The following is a 19677-nucleotide window of genomic DNA, read 5'->3' as shown; positions in this document are numbered from 1 at the left end:
CATCGATCCCAGTCAACTGGTTGATGTGGACCTGGTGATAATAGGCATCATGCTAATCCTCCTGGAGACTGAAACGGTCTGCAGTCACCTGGACAGACAGGGTTCTGAAAAACATGTGCCAGTACGAATGTGTGTGTGTGTGTGTGGTTATTTTTAAAACACTGTTGCTTTCCTCACCGTGACCTACTGAACAGCCGGATTAAACCCATCATCTGCATTTGGTTTGGCCTTAAATCCCATAACACACACACACAGACACACACACACACACACCAGCTGTCATCCCTCCTTCCCCCCATTTATCATTACAAAAGCTCAAAGTCAAAATGGGGTAGGCGGGGCTTAGCTGTCTCACAGTTGACATTAATGGGAGCTCAGTTGTTTGCATTTTACCGCAATGTGACTGTCGGTTTTAAGCATCACCGTGGACTTCAGACATTGCCCATTCAGTCTACCTTGGTTTAATTTATTGGGTCATTCCATCTCAAGTCACCCAGAGGCTCCCAGGTCACCCCTCAGTTCTGTTCTGTCAGTTTAATATGTTATTCCTATTACAAAGTTATAGTGAAATGCCCAATATTAGGTCAGTGTCTTGCAAACATTTGAAGTTACAGCCTTTGGAAATTATTGTCCATGTCATGAAAACGGTATTTTCTACCAACTTTGCACGTTAATAATGAGCTCCCTATATGCCTCATAGCTTTGAAACTGCTCATGCCAGGCTAACGTTTGGTGCAGGGTTTGGAAATATTGGTGGTTTTGATGTATCTAGTGTGATCTGCCTTCCACAAAGGCCTCAATATGGTAGAAAACCCAAAATTCTTACATGTCGTTTGTATCTTTTATTAGTTTAAAATCAAACAAATATACTAGCTATGACTATATAACTTTTTGTACGATGGTGTATGATATAATGGAACATATGTACACATTTAAATGATATACTAGTTTTTTTTTTTTTTTTTTAAATTGTAGTTGTGAAAAAATGTTATTTTTAAAAAAGCGTCAAAATATACCGATTTTCGTCACCCCAGATGCCAGTGTGAGCTGTTGTCTATCATATTCATATTTTTACCATATATTCTTACATACACAAATTGTCAGATTGTCTCGGGTTTGTCCAGCTTTCTCACGCTCATTTTCCCAATGTCTTTTCTGTATTTTTGACTACTTGTTTACCACCTTGCTGCTGTGTTTGACCTCCTGACTATTTGCCTGCTGCATAAAGGATTTATTTGCATGGTATGTTGTCACTCTGTGTGTCCACCTGTATTCTGAGTTGCTAACAGTGCACAATAAAGATATCATCTGTCAAATGTGGATAATAGTGTGGACTCTCCATTTAGTGCATTTACCTTTATGAACATGCAATTAGGGGTTTGTAATCAGTAAGTAATTTGTAATCATGTTGGTGGTCAAACAGTTTGTGTGTCTGCTTCTATCACAGAAAGATCCTGGTTTGAGACCACCTGTGCCCATTGTAATGTGACGTTCTGTCAGGAAGAGCACCTGCCGTTAAAAAACAAACAAACAAACAAACAAAAAAAACATGCTAAATCAACATGCTTATTTGGTCTGTCTGAGTGGGAGAAAGTGAAGGTTTTGCTTTTTGGCTGGAATATGTAGTTATTTGAAGTGGTTGGGATCTGGTCATTTTGGTGATGCTGACACTAACATCATGCCAATCTTATTCTGAGTACAGACAATGTCATTTTGACTGTGGCAAGTGGTTGGCACTGGCTGGGGCTGATGCTAACATTATACTGATGTCAAGCTGTCTTTGGCATGTTTGTTGGGCATTGATTGTTTTTGGATAATCCTGATAACCATAGAGGATCATGGACTGGTGGTTTGTCCTATTCTGGAGAAACTGTTGGACTTTGTCCATGCAGTCTACTTGTTTCTTGTTGTGGGTGATACCGTTGGACTATGGGATGCGGAGGCCCTTCTATTCACTCATTTTATGATTGTAGAGCATTGTCTCTGCATACTCAACAAGAACAGTGATTTTTTTTTAAGTGAGACCCATTTTAAACTGGGTTCCATCCACCTGATCTGACTGTTTAGATGTTTTGGGGTTTGTCCATCTGAGTTCCACAGTGCACAGGACTGCAGACTCATCAATCCGGCAAGATGAGGGCAAAACAAAACCTTTATGCATAAGTGGAATGCTCTACCTGATTGGTCATTCAGAAGCGTACCAGACGTGGCATCCATCAAAACACTGTGTGTATTTGACGAGAAGCAGCAGAGCGTGGAAATGCTTCTGAAACATGTCACAACACTGTTGGTGAGCTAGAAGTGTTGACATGTCGCTTCCACAAACTGACTGCATGTGTATCTGGTGTGTTCAAGGAGTTTGGGATAATACAGAATGAAAATGTGATCCTTCCTTCAGTTTGAAAGGAGTCGGTTGGCTTTGACATCTTATTAGGATGCACCTCAATGCCTCCTTAGAGCATTTCCAAACTGGAAGGACCCACAGGGGCAGACCCAGCACACACAGGACGGATGATACTGCCTGTGAGAGGATGTGAGTGGATGTTTGTGGGCGACATCTGCTTTACTCTGCCAGCTGACGTGGCTGCAGTTTAGCAGTGTTCCATGGATGGATGGAGTCTGAGAGCATAAAAAATGTGGTTCAACAACAGCAAATGTAACAACAATCCGTCACTTCTCCTAATGCCAAAAGTAAATTTGCACTTATTTTTGGCATCTTGATAAGTTTTTTTTTTTTTAATCAGCAGAATTTTGGCTTAGATCTGTGCACGAGGACGAGGTCGACTCTTGTTATTTCAAAGATGTAACGAAATCACAGTCATGCAAAGTGCATGATTTTGCAACTCTCATTCAGAAGTAACAGTTCCAAGGAAGTCTTTATCATGATGTGTCCAACTCTTTTGACGTTCACAAGTTGTGTGTGTTGTGTTTTGCATATGTGTATGGTGCAGATGTCTGGATGTGTAACAGTCATGTATCAGCAAACCAGCAGGCATATGACAGCGGTCTTCTTTTGAATGCTGTTCAGACACGACTGTTTGGCGGTGCGGTGAAACCACCCCTGATGTTCCATATCAAAGGGAAGGCTGGCACACACGCAGTTTGCTGTCACAAAGAAAGCGCCAGTGTGGGAGACGTGCCAGCGTGAGGATAGAGGGGGCAAAAGGAGGAAAAGAAAGCACTTGCTTTTATTTATTTTTCCCCGTAAAAAGTTTTAGGCAGAAAAGTAGAAATAGTGTGGTTACATGAGCCTCATCCATGACTTCTTTGTGCTTTTGGACTCTGTGTGTGTGTGTGTGTGTGTTTTATGTAATGGCAGCATCGATGTTGCCAGATCTAACAAGCAATTGTGCCTGCAAAAGCAAGCCTAAAAGAAACAGGATGGCTCAAGCTCAAAATAAGCAATTTTCAAAAATATTTCAAAGTAATATGTTATCAAAATTAGTTTTGGCATCTTACTCTTTGCTTGGGGTCATGACACCAGGTACAATATGGAGCCGCATGTTGATTTGGCACAAGTTTTACACCGGATATCCTTTGTGACACAACTCCAGATACACATGGACAATGGGTGGTCTTGAACAGAAAACCTTCTGCTTTAGAAGCAAGCACATTAACTGCTTACATGCAGCCCATATGAATTTATCATGCATATTATTACATCCACCAAGGATATAATAAAATCATCTGCATTTATTTGTTTATTTGCCTGTCTATTAGCAAGATTAAGTCAAAATACTGCACGGATGTTGACGAAATTTTTACCAGATAGATATTAGGACAGTGAAGACTCCACTTCATTAAATTTTGGAGGTGATCTGGATCTTGACTCTTGATAAAGACTTCATGTTATATAGGATGACATCAAAACTAATTCTCACCAAATTTGCACCAGATAGATATTAGGGCATGGAAAACTCCACTGAATTTTGGAGGTGATCCGGATCCGGACTCGTGCACGGAAATTGACCGTAGGTGTGAGTGAGCGTGTGAATGTATTTGTCTATCCTGTCATTGACTGGCGGTCTTTCCAGGGTGTACTCCATTAATTACAATAAGCAGGTTTAGAAATGAGTAATGAATGAGTGACATACAGTCCATCTGAAAAGTATTCACAGCGCTTCACTTTTTCCAAACTTTATTATGTTACAGCCTTATTCCAAAATGGAGTAATTTATTTTTTTTTTTTTAAGTATTTTCTTTGTCCAATTGTTGCAAATTGACCTACGGACCTACGCTCAATCAGAAATCCACAATTGCCCTTGTTGTTATTGTCATGCACATATTGTGCATCTGGAAAGTATTCACAGCGCTTCATATTTTAGACATTTTGTTATGTTACAGCCTTATTCCAAAATGTATGAAATTCATTTTTTTTCCTCAAAATACTACACACAATACCCCATAATGACAACATGGAAAAAAAGTTTTTTGAGATTTTTGCAAGTTTATTAAAAATAAAAAAGTAAGAAATCATTTGTATATAAGTATTCACAGCCTTTGCCTTGAGGCTCAAAATTGAGCTCCGGGAGGTGATCAAGAACCCGATGGTCACTCTCTGTCAGAGCTCCAGCATTCCTCTGTGGAGAGAGGAGAACCTTCCAGAAGAACAACCATCTCTTCAGCAATCCACCAATCAGGCCTGTATGGTAGAGTGGCCAGACAAATGCCACTCCTTAGTAAAAACATATGGCACAAGGCACAAAACTCATTGGCGTGAATGGCAGGCGTCATATTTGTAGGAAACCAGGCACCATCCGTACAGTGAAGCATGGTGGTGGCAGCATCATGTTGTGGGGATGTTTTTCAGCAGCAGGAACTGGGAGACTAGTCAGGAATGAGGGAAAGATGAATGCAGCGATGTACAATACAGAGACATCCTAGATCAGGGGTGGGCAACTTGTTCCAGAAAGGGCCAAGATGGTGTAGGTTTTCTTTGCAGCCGCTGACTCCACCAGGCGATTTCACTGATTAACTGATTCCATCTGCTGAAAGTGATATTAATCAGTGAAATCACCTGGTGGAGTCAGTGGCTGCAAAGAAAACCTGCACCCTCTTGGCCCTTTCTGGAACAAGTTGCCCACCCCTATCCTTGATGAAACCCTACTCCAGAGCGCTCTTGACCTCATACTGGGGTAATGGTTCATCTTTCAGCAGGACAATGACCCTAAGCACACAACCAAGATATCAAAGGAGTGACTTCAGGACAACTCTGTGAATGTCCTTGAGTGGCCCAGCCAGAGTCCAGACCTGAATGCAATTGAACATCTCTGGAAAGATCTGAAAATGGCTGTGCACCGACACTCCCCATCCAACCTGATGGAGCTTGAGAGGTTCTGCAAAGAGGAATGGACAAAACTGCCCAAAGACAGGTGCACCAAGGTTGTGGCATCATATTCAAGAAGACTTGAGGCTGTAATTGCTGCCAAAGGTGCATCAACAAAGGGTGTCAATACTTATATACATGTGATTTCTTCATTTTTTTTTTATAAATTTGCAACACTTGGACAAAGAAAATACTTTTTTCCCCCCAAAAAAAACAAAAAAAAACAACAACAACAACAACAAAAAAAAACTCCATTTTGGAATAAGGCTGTAACATAATAAATTTTGGAAAAAGTGAAGCGCTGTGAATACTTTTCAGATGCACTGTACGCCACTCATTCATTACTCATTTCTAAACCCGCTTATTGTAATTAATGGAGTACACCCTGGAAAGACTGCCAGTCAATGACAGGATAGACAAATACATTCACACGCTCACTCACACCTAGGGTCAATTTTGAGTCACCAATTCACCAAACCTGCAACTCTGTGTAAGCCCATGGAGTAAACCAACACAGTCATGGAGAGAACATACAAACTACACACAGAAAGGACCAGGTCAGAGTCGAACCCAGCAACAGTGCAAACTACTAAGCCACCATGCTGCACCATATACAACAACTTTAAACAATAATCATAATATAAAATAGGTGCTGCACGGCGGTGGCTTCATGGTTGCCACTGCAGTCACCTGTAGGACTTGTTGTACCTTGGCAGAAGGACTGACTCTCATGATTACCCCATGTTATATTATACTTAACATATTTTCTGGAGTATGTCACATTTTTTTTATTACTTTGGGAGGTCCTGCAATTTTATATAACAAAAAAAAAAAAAAAATTATACATTTGCAATCAACAGTAATAATTATAATGACATTTATATGAGACTTTCCCAGGAATCAAGGCATGAAAAAAAACCTTTAATAATAATAAAAGAATAAAGTCCAATAATTAAAGATACACTAGAACAATGCACAAAAATTCCAAATTAAGGAGGTGATAATACAGAAATAAGGTGTTACTTAAATATGATTTTTTTTTTTTTTTTTTTTTCCTCTTCAAGAGGCATTTTAATGGATGTAACTTATATGTATATTCTGGAAATATACTCTGTAACTTGTATACTCTGGAAATTTGGTACACTTAATCTCCACTTAAATTTCTGCAGGCCTTTCTTAATTTAAACTATTTATTCATCTTCACTTTTTCAACAAGGAAAGACAAAATAATGTGCATAATTCAACTTGCTGACACACACACACACACACACACAGCCAAAAACACCCACCACCACCACCACCATGAACAAACAGAAATAACAACTCCAGCTGAGCTGAGAACACACAGCGCCAGAGGTTACAACATCTATATAATGTCAGAGCAATCAAGAAAGTCCCTGCACCATGACAGCAGAGACACCAGGCTCTACAGAATTCAAGTGGGGCTCCCACAGTCTGATAAAAATTTGTCTGCCGCTTATGTAAAGTATTCTAATGGCACCAACTCCAACTGTACTCTCTGCAAACCTTTAATACTGTAGTCAGACTATGACAGATTGAGAAAACTGATTAGTAACTGACTGAAATAATTTGTCTGATGACAAATATTGCTTAAGCCGTCAGTCTGACGGATTTGGGGCTCTGATGGACAGTTGATGTCACATTTCCACTGGCAACACAAAGACCTGCATTCAGCAGAATGATTTTCCTGGTTTCAAGAATTATCTGTGTAGTGGGGGAGCCGGAGTTGAGCAAGACTCACCCAGGTGTGAATGCAAATGTGGCTAGAACCCAGCTAGCTCAAGGATCATGTCGTCATACTTCTGCTGACAGGGTCTTCTCCACTGTGTCCGTGTTCATTGCGGCTGCAGTGGCAATGATAGCAAACAACCTTCTTTCTCTGCAGCACCTTCCTGCCACGAACGCACACATCAATGCTATCTTTTTCTTCATGCGAACTTTGGCTAAATGAACAGCATGTTCATATGTCAGGAACTGTCCTCTCTCCCCTGGTGCTGAATTTACAACCCACACCAGAGCTTTGGCCAATAGGAAAGAACAGTCTGAAGCATCGGACAACCACAGGATATGAATGTATGAGTATCGCAGAAGTAACAAACAAATACATTTCCGTCTGATGACCGCTCAGTTTTAAGCACGTTAGATTCCATCAGAAAAAAGGCACAGCAGAGGATGTACTTCCTCAGACAGCTCTGGAAGTTCAACTTGCCCCAGGAACTGCTCACCATCTTCTACACATCCCTCATCCAGTCTGTCTGGTACATCTCCATCTCTGCTTGGTTTTCCTCTGCCTCCAAACATGACAGACACAGACTTCAACCAACTGTCAGGTCTGCAGAAATAACCATTGGAGCCAGCCTGTCCTCCATCCAGTACTTATACCGGTCCAGGACCAGGAAGTGAGCTGGTAACATCTGTGCAGACCCCTCACACACTGTTTAAACTCCTCCCCTCTGGTCGACATTACAGAACTTGTACGTCAAAAACAACCAGACACAGGATCAGTTTCTTTCCACAGGCCGTCACACTGATGAACAACTTAACCTGCTAAAAAACTCACTCATTCATATACCTCATGTATACTTTAACCCCTTAACGCCTACTGTCGCATATATGCTACAATATTTGACTCAAATATGCAACATATCAAATTGACCAGTATGCCTGTTGTCGCAAATATGCAACATACCATTATTATTATTATTATTATAACATAAATTATTACCAAAATACCAAAATTACTATTTAGTTTTTGTGCAAAAGTGTAATTAATAATCTCAACATTGTTTACCATCTACTTAAAGGCAAAAACACACACAAAACATTTTTTATATACAACTATATAAATTCAGGTGTTAAGGGGTTAATTCCACTGTTTGATGCGTCCTTTTCTTTTTCTCTCATTGCACATTTTATTTTTCTTGCACATTTCATTTGCACATTTTATTACTGTGAATTATTCAGTGTTCAGTGTAAATTTATACAGGCCGTACAGAGAGAGTGCAGCTCAAACCGAAGTCAAATTCCTTGTATTCTGTGGATACTTGGCAAATAAAAGCTATTCTGATTCTGAAAAAATCTTTCCGACGGACTCTCCAAACATCAGCTGACAAGCAATGCATTGAACAAATGATAAAAGGACTTGGACCAGTGCCACCAGTGTCTCTATGGTACTGCCCCCTTTACGTTAAAGAACTGCTAACCCCTTGTTTCTCCCCATGCCATCTCCTCTCTGGACAGCCCAACCTCCTCCAGCCTCCGAGGATTGTGCTCAGAACTATGGGTGACTGTACCTTCTGTTCAGCCGCTGCCAGCCTATGGAATGCTCTCCTTGACAATCTAAAGGCACCAAAGTCTATGGATGCTTTTAAAAAAAGCTTTCAAACCTCATCTTTTTACAAAAACTTTTGATTGACTCTTTTAACTGTAGCCTCTTTGTTCCTTTGTTTCAGTTATGTAGCTTCTCTGTGCCTTAGTTTATTGTTCTTTTAGATGTTTATCTATTGTGTTTTTAGGCGCTGTAGCACTTTGAGATCATTTATTTAATGTAATATGCATTTACAAAAATAAAATCTGTCATTATTACTATGACAGGACAGAACCTCAATTTGTCATAGTGCGACAGACACTAAATAGTTTGTACTTTATCATTAATCAACTCTTCCTTGCAGCATAAGTAATCAAACTGTGGAATCTCTTATTGTTTCCTGGTATTTTGTGTTCCTTTAATTGAAATGCATGACCCTATTGGATGATAAAGCCAATATTGCACTGGTCATTAAAAGGACCCTGATGGAGGCATGAATTCTGTGAGTGTCCTTCTACTTCTGATTGGCAAACATCTACCATGTGAAAGATTACATGAGAGTATCAGGTTGAGCAAAATGGACGAGTAGAACCTCTCTTTTTCTCTCTTTAACTTTCTCTCGGAGCAGCTTCAATGATATTCAAGCATCAGTGACTGAAATAATTTATTTATTTTTAATCAAAATGCTTCTTTACAAAAGCTGAGTTCTGAGGTCTGAACGAAGGTCAAAAGGCCAGTTTGGTTGACGCACGTCGGCTCATCGGCCACAGACGCAGATTTTACCAGGGTCACCGTGATCATGTGTTCGGGTGATTACTCATCCTCACAACCAGTCCGTGTCCACTCTGCAATGCCCTCCATCTTCTGAGCCACCCACAGTTCGGCTCTAATCCCCCGGTGGGCTTGCTCATTAAAGACCTCTACCTCCCTTCACTCTGCTGGGCTTTGAACTCTGTCACTATGAGAGTGTTTTTGTATCTGCACACTACATGGCAAAGACACAAGGATGACTCAAAGCTAAGTGCAGGTAGGAGTGAATGGATCAGAGTGACGCGGGGGGGGGGCGGAGGTGCAGAGGTATAAATCACCAGAGTACAACATGTCAGACGAAGGACAGAAGCATCTCCCAAAGCCCTGCTGGGCTCGCGATGAAGGTTCCCGAGGAAAAGAATGGCAGGGTGTAGCTAACAGGCGAAGGTTTTGCCCAGTAAAATCACAGTAGAGGATGTCATGTTGGAATGAATGGGAACATTTAAAAAGATGTGAAAAAATAAAGCTGCATCACAGATTAAAAAAATAAATCACTCACAAACTTAAGCAAAGTCAAATGTTTTATAACAACATTCTGAACAAAATTCACTTAAATAAAATTTGTTGCACAGAAATTACTATGAATAAACATTGATTTTGTTTGTCCATAATGTTGCCACTGGCCTGTAATGTACTATTTACTATATATACAGTATGAATAACCTAGCCAAAACATCCTTCCTACAGTTTCATAGGTCAGACCACCTCACAGTTTTCATTGATTGTGTTACCATGACAGTCTGAGTCTTTGGCTGTACAGGAAGGTCAACAAAGTTCAAATTTGTCCAGATAATTTTAATGTTCAGGGTCGGACAGAGACCAACTGTATTTGTCAATCTACTGACTAACTGCTACTACTGATTCACGACGTACAAAACCTTCAATCAGTTCTGAATCAGCCTTGAAACTCCTACAGTGCACTTAAAACCACATTATTCAAATCCACAGGAATAGATTTTTATGAAACATGCTCACATGTATAGTCTGGGCCAGAACACAAACCATTCAAAAGAAAAATGAAAGTTGACCGTTTTCTCATCAACCATAACGCATTCAAAATATCATACAACCTGCAATCAGAAAAAGTTGGGATTTCCATCTCGTTGCAGAACGTATGAACCAAGGTCAACATTAAACTCACTTCAGATTAAACTTGTCAGACAAATTCAAATTCAGTGGCAGGTGGATTGTGGAATTGCCCAGGTAAGGTATAGGACCTGGATTACCAATATATATATAGACTGGAGTTTGATTCTTGAAGACTCATCTCTGTCCTTGGATAAGACACTTCATCTGCATTGTCCCATTCCACCTCGCTGTAAATAGATATTACCTTTAATTTAATTTCATTTACATAGCGCCAAATCGCAACAAAGTTGCCTCGAGGCGCTTCACCCAAATAAGGTCTTATTTGTGACTGCATTTATGTAGCACTTTTCCATCTGCATCAGACGTTCAAAGCACTTTACAAATAATGCCTCACATTCACCCCAATGTGAGGGTGCTGCCATACAAGGTACTCACTACACACCAGGACTAACTAGGGAATTAAGGACCCTGCCCAAGGGCCCTTAGTGATTTTTCCGATCAGGATGGGATTTGAACCGTGGATCTGGTAAGGTCGAACCTTACCTGGGCGTTACCAACCCCCAGAGCAACCACAGAGGTGACAGTGGTAAGGAAAAACTTCCTTTGATGATTTGACGAAGAAACCTCAAGCAGAACAGACTCAAAGGGGTGACCCTCTGCTTGGGCCATGCTACAGACACAATTTACAAAACAAATATACAGGAAATGTTGCCGGTGCACAGGACGGGAGGGCCACAGAAACAGACACCACACCCATCTCTGGATGGAGCTGCACCTCAAACAGAGAGAAAAACAGAATCAGGCATCAGAAAGACAACAAATACAGTATAATTTGTCAGCATTAAACAACAAGAAAAACAGAAGAAATGCTAAGGTGACTGCTGGCCACTAGCCCTAAGCTTCACTAAAAGACCCAGACTTTAGACAAAGTTGAGGCCGTAGCCCACTCCGTTTTTTAATAAAATGAATTAAAAGAGTAAAAAGCATAGTAACATACTATGCCAGTATGCTAGCCATACGAAAGGGAAAATAGGTGCGTCTTATGTCTGGACTTGAAATTCTCCACAGAAACTGACTGTTTTATTGATGCAGGGAGATCATTCCACAGAACAGGGGCACGATAAGAGAAAGCTCTGTGACCTGCAGACTTCGTATTCACCCTAGGGACACAAAGTAGTCCTGCACCCTGAGAACGCAAAGCCCGGGCCGATACGTAGGGTTTAAGTTGGTCAGCTAAGTAGGGAGGTGCCAGTCCGTGAACAATTTTATAGGCTGGAGAAGTAACCTGCAGTGGACTAGCATCCCATCCAGCAGGAGATGTAGACACTAATGTGCTGAATACTACAGGATCCAGGAATAAGCACCAGTCTGATAAGCCCCAGGACGTATAGGACGTAGGCCCAATTCAGACTGGCAATCAAGCCTAAGATTTTTGTAAATATGAATGGTGCAAATCGGATTTAAGATGGATTGTTTATTGATCTGACTCCACCCACCTCTCATCAGAGTGATGCAGACTTGATCTCATTTGAGCCAGATATGAGCAGGATTCACAGAAGTCTGAATGGAAATGTGACTAGAATCCAGCTAGTTCGGGCATCATGACATCAGTCTTCACCTCACTACATCTGTGCGGCCACAGCATCATCTCCACAGCAAAGCCAGCGAACAGCCTTTTTTCCTCTGTGGCACCTTCTCGCCAAGAGAATCCACCAGGTGCGTTCTCCCTGCATCTGTCACACACACCTACGCTGTCATGACCAGATCCACTCACACTCGCTTGCATGGCCAAATCACACACCCGCACTCCCACATCCAGATCACACACACACACACACCCGCCCAGTCACTTCCACACACATCTCTTTTTGGCTTTAACTGGATTGAGTTTGGACGTATGCATAAGATGACCTGGATTTGAAAAATAGGTCTGAATGCTATTTAGCTAGAAAGCAATCTGGACTGAATCGGACTTGAGTTGGATTAACAACCCCAGTCTGAAACAGGGCCTTCAAAAACTCAACAAAGGCCAGTCATTAAGGTGAAGGTCATAAGGGTCAAAGGGTCATGCCCATGAGTACTACTGCATCATCACTGAAAGTCAAGCGGCCGTCCCCTCCACGAGAAGAAATTATCATGAGGTGAAAGAAGGTCTGCTGTTTGAAACTTGTGTCGGACAGTTTGGGCAGCTTCTGGCTTTGACACAGAAGATGTTGAAGGTAAGAACAGTTCGACATGTCTGTGGCTGTATTTGTGAGCTGCAAAGCACGCTGTGCAGAAACGCGCTGTGCATCTTATTTCTGCCAAATTCATCCTTGCCATGTTTGATAAAAAGGTTTCACTCACTTCTCTGAACTTCTGTGGCAAGGTTCTGGCCCTGACGTCTTTAGAAGGTGGTGTGAATCTGTTCTACCTGCTGGAGCATCTGTATTTCGAACATTTCCTGACCTCCTTTTGATCTCCGGCGACACATTCACTGAACAAACCTTTTCATGTTTTTGGTACATTGTTCCACCCACACGCTGTCCTGCTGTTTGATAGAAAAGCATATATAATAAGAAAAGAACCTTCATTTTAACATTCAAAATTAAGAGCAAATTTCTCTCTAATTCAGTTCACCAAAAATGAGTGGATTTGCTTGGATTCACTGGGGTCATGAAATATGAGCAGACTTCATTTGCACAGGTATCTCTGTATGCCACAAATCTTACATATTGTTCTTTTCTTTCTCTCTTGATCCTCTTACCTCAACAAATAATTCACTTCCTGTCCGCTGTGAAACCACATCACCTGAGTCAGCGCCTCTGCTGCTCCGACGCTGATGTCACATCTCTTTCTTGAAGTGACTCACGCTGCTCAGCACGCGTTCCTGCCTCGCCATGTTTCCCGTGATGCTGGACAGACTATCTTGTTTGATTTATGCATGTATGTAGGTCTCTGCCGACAGTCACACAAACAAACACACACACATTCCAGATTGCCGCCCGTCCTGTTGAGATCACAGGTGCAGTTTTGCTTTCCAGCTGGGTGCTGTAATTTATGACCTTCTGTGCCACTTTTACCTGCCAGAATTCAAATGGAGGATATTTGGACAACAGTACCTTCAACTTCTGTTAGCAGGTACTGATTGTGATCTGCAGCTTACATGATGTTGTTCATTAAACAGATCAACATTAACTTGCATGTCCTGGGTGTTGGGTCAGGTTGTGGAAATTGATACAGGAGAAATTGTCCCAATGTAAACGTGTCCCACGTGTGAATTGGGCCTGTGGGCTAACCCTACGCTTACTCCTAACCATAACCCTAACACTACCCTACACAAAACTGTAACCCTACACAACACTAACCCAACACAAACAGTAACCCTATCCCTGCCTGCAACCCTACCCAACCCTAATACTACTCCACCCCTAATGGTAACCCTACCCTAACTCTACACAACCCTAACCCAACACAAACAGTAGCCCTACCCCTGCCCGCAACCCTATCACTATTCTACCCCTAATGGTAACCCTAACCTAACTCTACCCAAGACAAACAGTAACCCTACCCCTGACAGTAACCCTACACAACCATAAAACTACTCTACCCCTAACGGTAACCCTACCCTAACTCTAAACAACACAAACAGTAACCCTACCCCTGCCCACAGCCCTACCCAACGTAACATGACTCTTCCCTAACGGTAACCCTAACCTAACTCTACACAAGCCTAACCCAACACAAACAGTAACCCTACCCCTGCCTGCAAACCTACCCAACCCTAACACTACTCCACTCCTAATGGTAACCCTACCCTAACTCTACCCAACCCTAACCCAACACAAACAGTAACCCTACCCCTAGCTGTAACCCTAGCTCTAATAATACCCTACCACTAACCACATTTTTAACCCAGGCCGAGTTCTCCTGAGGGCAGAGTTGTCTTGTTACTGTGAAAACCAGTGGCTTAGGTACCTTTGTTGGTCAGGAAAGGGTGACCAACTTTGACTTCACAGACAGTACTGTGGTTTTACAGAATTACCCTGATACCCTGATTGCAGGCCTTGAGAAGGTAATTCAGGAATCAGTGTCTGTGTTTGAGATTGTTCTAAATCAAGGTTAAGATATTGGCAGTGACATTCATATCTCTGAGATCAAAAGACACCTGGGAAGAGTATTTGGAGTCATGAGGTCACTGGACAGAGGTGTTTGGTGACCAAAGGCAATGACTGGGTGCCTTTGGTACAAAGTCTCTTTGGTGGATCCTTGAGTCCCACTGGAACAACTTTGTGTCAGAAGAACGATTACAGAGGGACACAAGGATGAGGAGTATGACTTGCATTGTGAGTGGCCATGTGGCGCATTTCTCTGTCCATGATCCAGCATGCAGGAGTGTTGAGGTCTCCAGTGGCCGAGGAAGGGAATGCCAGAGAGGACGACAGAGAGAAAAATGACTTAAATATTAAATAAATCCTGTATAAACTTTGTTTTTTCTTGCCTCTGAGGCTTCTCCAACATGTCATCTTTATTAAATATAACGTGTGCTTTATTTTTTCTCTTGGTGCACATTGTCTCACTATCTCATTGTTGTGTGTGTGAGCAGACTTTCTCAGACAGTTGGCGATGCTGCAACTTCGCAATCTTGCTGAATGCATTAATGGCCTGTGGATGTGTGACTCTGTCCTTTAACTTTGTCTTGTATGAGCCTCTGTTTGCATGCACTTTGTGCTGCATTTCTTTGCATATAAATCCAGTTATCTCTCCCACCAGCAGAATGTCTAATTGGTTCAGGTCAGTGTAGAAGCGACCCATTGGACACGAGTACAGCTGAAGCTGCAAGTTGTGACAGTTCAAGGTTCAGATTTTATCTGTCTAGACGAGCAGCTTTAAACTCTCGAGGGTAGCAGGCAAAAGGCTAAAGGTGCCAAATGTGCTTGTTGGACACGGGCTGAATCTAAAAGAGGAGATCAATTTGGAAAAAGGAATAACACAGAGGGCCAGAGAGGGTTAAAAGAAAGACTGAAAATGTGTAGAATTTTGACATTAACTTTTGGCATTAAGTTGTTTGTATTGACTCCTGGGTGATTTGGTGATGTATAACCCCGTGATTAGCAGCCGGTCGACAAGCACTCCCATCACACTGATTACTAAAACTGAAACTGAGAATGGTGGAATATGTAATGGTGCCACAAGAATCTTTGAGAATATACAGTAATTTCTGAACGCCATATGTGACTTTAGCCAGTTTCTGTCCTATTATGTGGACCAGGTCAACCACTGTACAATATACAAACTCTGTCTTGGCTGGATTACTGTATTTTCTGCATCTGTCAAAAAACAAAAGCATCATGAAGAGAAAAATAACACATTTATAAGTCACACCTGGGACTGTCATTGTTTTAAAATGTGGTGATACCACTTCATGCAAGGAGAAGCAAAATTAATTCATTTATAACTGAAACACAGCCTCAGTGAGCCTTAGTGAGTCTACGTTTGCTAGAGTTAATTAAAGTTACAGTAACAAGCACAAAATATGAGTAAACTTCTTCTTTTGGCCACTGAACAGACGATCATGTGCACTGTAATTAAACATTTGGAAAGTGGGTGCATTATTTATTTACTTTTTATGTAACCACTGCGTTGGCCAGCAGAAGCTAATGAGTTAATTACTGTTACACAATAAAACTCACACATAATGGATTCAGGTGGATGAGTAAATTTTGCCCATTATAATCGAAATCCACTATTATATATATATATATATATATATAAACAGACACAATCAATTATATGTATGTAACGGATTAGTTACAACAATCTGCGGGGAGTTCCCAGTACCAATTCGGCTTATCTATTTCCTTGAATCGGGACCTGCCTCATTTAATGATCGGGTCAAAACTACATCTGAAAAAATAAATGCCTGCCGGCCATTATGTGCATTAAAAAGAATACATTTGATCAAGTCATTCTTTTGTGTAAGGCCGCTGCGGAGCAGTACCTTAAAATCCTAAAGCTCCGTAACTCTGTGGCCATGCAATGACGTTGACGTGCGTGTAACCATTTTAACACTTTCCATGGAGTTGGTCCGTGTCTTAATGCAATTTACCACAGAAACATTGGCTTATTCTGGACCAATTTGTCCTTCAACAAGCTCCACTTCTTTGTACAGTCATCAACCTCCAAACCAACGTACGGTATCTGCAATTTCTCTCCATGAATTGCGGGTCATTTGAGCGTCTTTGTAGTTTTGAGACTCTGTGTTGCAAAGTTGGTCATATTTGCAGACTTTTCTGCCAAACGTATTTGATTTATGATCAAAATGTTACCGTGTATGAACTGCAAAAACTATTAAAATATGATGGGAGAGGAATGAGTGAATCTGGAAAACTGACCAATCACAGCCGTTGCGGTCTCTGTCATTTAACTGGTGCACACAGGGGCGTAGGTTTGCATATGGACCATAGGGACAAGTCACAACCAATATTTTGGGATGGCAAAATAGTCCCTACCAATATTTAGCATTTTTTTATATATCAAAATCATTCACTATTTTTTTGCGAACTCGATACTATAATTTTAGTCGTCACGTTTTGTGTTTTCGACGTGCCAGAGTGACAGGGTTACCATGTTGCAATTTCATTGGCTCATGTTCTTCTCACATGGACGTAAACAAAGCGCATCTCGTGGCAGGCAGTGCTTCATTTGTAAAGTGGGAGGTCCCGGAGCGCAGAGGATGGGTGGCTCCGGTGCAGTGTTGCCAGATGTACGATAATTATCGTATTTGTACGATAGTTTTGCCCTCTGTACGATCAATAATGGGAAAAAATCCAATATGTACGATAATTTCAGTTGGTTGCCCAAACACGCATCTCTCTCTGACACCCAAGAATCATTTTGCAGGCGTTGCACTCAGGCGGCATCAAAGACACAACACACACAGGGCTGCTGCTGGCTTTGGGCGACCGGGACAAAGTCATTTGAAAGCCCGCCCCCTCTCTATACAAGTTCCCATCCTATCTCTGCCGTGACAGGAAGATTCCCCAGCCAACATCTTTTTTTTTTTTTTGAAACTTTATTTCAACAAATGCAATAACAAACGAACAAAACACAAGAGCAAAGAGATATACAAGAAAAAAAAAAAAAAGGTTCAAGTTCCTTATGGAGGTGTCAACATTTTTTCTGTGTTCAACAAAATCTGCACGTGGCCATGGCATCGGATGACGACAGCGACCTCAAGGTTGAATTCGACTCTTTCTAGTCTGGTAATTAACACGTTTGTGTCCCTTCACAGAAAAAAAAAAATCTTTCTAGTCTGGTAGTGCATTTGCTTGTGCATTTGTGTTCTTTCTGTGCCATAGTTTCCCCATTACTATAATTACTGTTTAAAAATGTGACAAAATTCTTTGTAAATTAAAAAAAAAAAAAAAAACGCAAAAATAGCTACGTTGTATGCGTTTTGTTTGTGTACGATAATTTCTCCCAAAATACGATAATTTTGAGGTTTTGGTACGATAGTTTCATATTTCATATCTGGCAACACTGCTCCGGCGCAGAAAAACAAGAAGGGCGGGGCTTGCGAACAATGCTGTGCGCCACACTTAAAATAAACTGCACACCCACACAAACACATCTTCACAAATGACACTAACACCCTGCCTTTTCCTCAGAAATTACTACATTTATGTTTGCTGTCTGTCTCTGTACTTTTTTGTCAGTTTTGCGCTCTTTTTCATACTTTTCCCTCGTTTCAAAAGTCACCGAACGCACTTTACCATAATATATGCAACATATAGCATGCTGTTGGAAAGCACGGGTTTTTGACTTGCTGTCAGTGTTGAAATTTTTCAGAGTGAGGGCTTACATGAGAACTTACGGTAATGAGAATCAGCGGCGCACTAGTGTGAAACTTCCGTGTTTTTCCTCTGCGTTATGACATCACAGGCTTACGTTTACCGTAATACACCATATGTTATTGGAAATCCCTTTTTTTTTTTTTTTTTTTTTTTGGCAAATTAGGTTGCCAGATACCTACAACTGCATTATTGATGAAGAGAATAGATTATACATCTTGGTTGCAAAAACTTTTTTTTTTTTTTTTAGCTCCACAAATATATTTTTTGTTGTTGTCTTGTTCTCTCAGGTGTAGGCCTATAGAATAGATTCGTGATTTTGGGTGCAATTTTGTAATTTAAGCTATTTGTTTGTTTGCCTACACACTTAATATTGTAAATAAAGTGTTAAATTATTCAGCATTATGTCGTCATATGTTATGTATTATGCTGTACTTGTGCGTCTAATGGTATGAGTGGGTTAGGGGGTGGTGGTGGGCAGGGGGGCCGGGGGGGTGGGGGTGGTATTGTCCCTACCAAAGCTGAGACCAAACCTACGCCCTTGGGTGCACGTCAAGCTAAGGGGAGGGTTCGGAGCCCTGCAGAGGGCTCTGATCTGAAGTGGTTGTCTTTGGTTCGTCACACCCAGGGATATGTGTGAAACTTACCATATTACAGTGCAGGCAACAAACAACATTTTGTTAATAATCACCAGCTTTGAATTACGGCTTGTTTCCTTTAGGTTCTGGGTCTGAGCACGGCTTGAAAAAAATAAACACCCGGGCTTTTAATCAAGGAAATGCTTTAATGACTTTCCTCAAATTGGTGAGTGTCAGTGCTGAACTTCAATTCGCACCTATGTTACTGCTTTGTCTGGTACATGTGAGGGATTTTTAATGGAAATACATTGCAATAGGTGGGACGTTTTGTCTGATGTAAGCGAAAATCCATTATATACGGCATTTATTTAATGGAAAACAATACAAAAGCACTGGGACTTCTGCTTTTGTCTGGTGAGTGCGAGTATCCAGTTTATACGATGATGGTTTAGGCAAGTTTTACTGTAGTCCCCATGTGGTCTTCCACATGGGGAGCATTATTTCTTAAATTTTCTCAGTTTCTGACACACAGAACAGTTTTCTCATTCACAGCTTCTTCTAATTCTCCTCCAGCTTGTGAATCTCAGTATACAGGAACAGCTTGTCATGCATGTAGATGGGCCCATCTTGTGGCCATCCATGATAATGCCGTATTTTTCCATATAATTAGTTTCTGAATATAAGTCGCAGGACCTCCCAAGATAGACTTAGACT

General features: G+C 41.3%; 1 protein-coding gene and 1 long non-coding RNA gene across 2 annotated transcripts in view; both read left to right on the top strand.

Moving 5' to 3' along the window:
• Positions 1–19677, top strand: part of cntnap2a (contactin associated protein 2a) — a 1233088-nt gene that overhangs the window by 124854 nt on the left and 1088557 nt on the right.
• LOC117503454 lies at positions 2768–3115 on the top strand. The gene is made up of 2 exons (XR_004558575.1): positions 2768–2803; positions 2982–3115. It is a non-coding gene; the product is annotated as an uncharacterized LOC117503454 (long non-coding RNA).

This window comes from Thalassophryne amazonica, chromosome 1 (genome assembly GCF_902500255.1).
Source record: "Thalassophryne amazonica chromosome 1, fThaAma1.1, whole genome shotgun sequence".
NCBI lineage: Eukaryota > Metazoa > Chordata > Actinopteri > Batrachoidiformes > Batrachoididae > Thalassophryne > Thalassophryne amazonica.
This window is presented reverse-complemented; position numbering and strand designations above follow the sequence as displayed.